This window comes from Cucurbita maxima, unplaced genomic scaffold, assembly GCF_002738345.1.
Source record: "Cucurbita maxima cultivar Rimu unplaced genomic scaffold, Cmax_1.0 Cma_Scf00390, whole genome shotgun sequence".
Classification (NCBI taxonomy): Eukaryota; Viridiplantae; Streptophyta; class Magnoliopsida; order Cucurbitales; family Cucurbitaceae; genus Cucurbita; species Cucurbita maxima.
In genome coordinates, this window is record NW_019272406.1 from 8078 (window position 1) to 9513 (window position 1436).

General features: G+C 35.2%; 1 non-coding gene across 1 annotated transcript; it reads left to right on the plus strand.

The window, feature by feature from the left end:
- The first annotated feature begins 1256 nt into the window (after positions 1–1256).
- On the plus strand, positions 1257–1329 carry TRNAF-GAA. Its single transcript has one exon. It is a non-coding gene; the product is annotated as a tRNA-Phe (tRNA).
- Positions 1330–1436: the final 107 nt, after the last annotated feature.

Below are 1436 nucleotides of genomic sequence, written 5' to 3' on the forward strand. Positions count from 1 at the left end.
AGCTTCCCCTCTTTACCCTACCTGAGCACCCCTCTCATGGGGTGCTACCTTTAGGAATATATGGTCCCCTACCAACAATTCCATGTCCTTGCGCCTTAGATCTGCATAGCTTTTCTCTCGGCTTTGTACGGTTTGTATCCTGGCTTTAATCTTCTAGACTGCGGCGTTGGTAATTTGCATTGCTCTGGTCCAATAGTTCTCGTTTGCCCCCCTTCTTCCCAAAAGATATGGGATCAAAATCTTCGTCCGTAGAGAACCTCATATGTGGTCATTTTTATGGTTGCTTGACAACTATTATTATAAGAGAATTTCATAAGGGGTAGGTATTTATCCCAGCTTCCTGCTAAATCGATCACATATGTCCTCAACATTTCTTCCAATATTTGCTTGAGCATTTCTGTTTGACCATCTGTTTATGGGAGGAATGTCGTACTATAACTGCGTACCCAATGCCTTTTGTTGAATTTTTCAGAAGCGAGATCTAAATCTGGCATCTCGGTCTAATACTATTGCCTTTTGTTGAATTTCCAGAAGCGTACCCAATACCTTTAGTGATGAATATTCATTTTTAATGTTAGCAAGAGTAGCTCAGTTGGGAGATTGTTAGACGGAAGATTTGAAGGTCACACGTGTTTTATCCACGTTCAACGCACCTAATACAAGTTCATTACCTGACTATACAATCTAAAAACACAACTTGCTTATTCAATCTAAAATTAGTGATGATTTCTTTTTTAAATATAATGAATTAGCAGAAGTACCTTTACTTATGAATTTTCATTTTTAATATTAGCGGGGATAACTCTGTTGGGAGAGTATCAGACTGAAGATTTGAAGGTCACGTGTTTGTTATCAACGTTCACCGCATCTGATTCTAGTTGAATAACCCGACTATTCAATCTAAAATTAGTCATTATTCCTTTCTTAAATCTCAATGAATTATCGAAAATACCTAACGTGTTCTAGTTCACCGCACCTTCTACAAGTTGGATAACTTGAATATCTTATTAAAAATTAGTGATTATTTCTATTTAAAATTAAAATGAATTAGTGAAAATACCTTTACTGATGAATTTTCATTTTTAATGTTAGTGTGGATAGCTCAGTTGAGAGAGCATTAGATTGAAGATCTAAAGGTCTCGTGTTCAATCTTGCATAATTTGACTATTCAATTTAAAATTAGTGATTATTTCTTTCTAAAATTTCAATTAATTAGCGTAAATACTTTTACTTAAAAATTTTCATTTTTAATGTTAGCAGGGATAGCTCAGTTGGGAGAGCATCAGACTGAAGATCTGAAGGTCACGTGTTCGATCCACGTTCACCGCACTTTGTTTAAGTTGCATAACTTGACTTTAAAATTAGTGTCATTAGCGATTATTCTGTCACGTTTTTTATCCAACTGACATAAGTTTACCTTTACTTTATGAATTTTC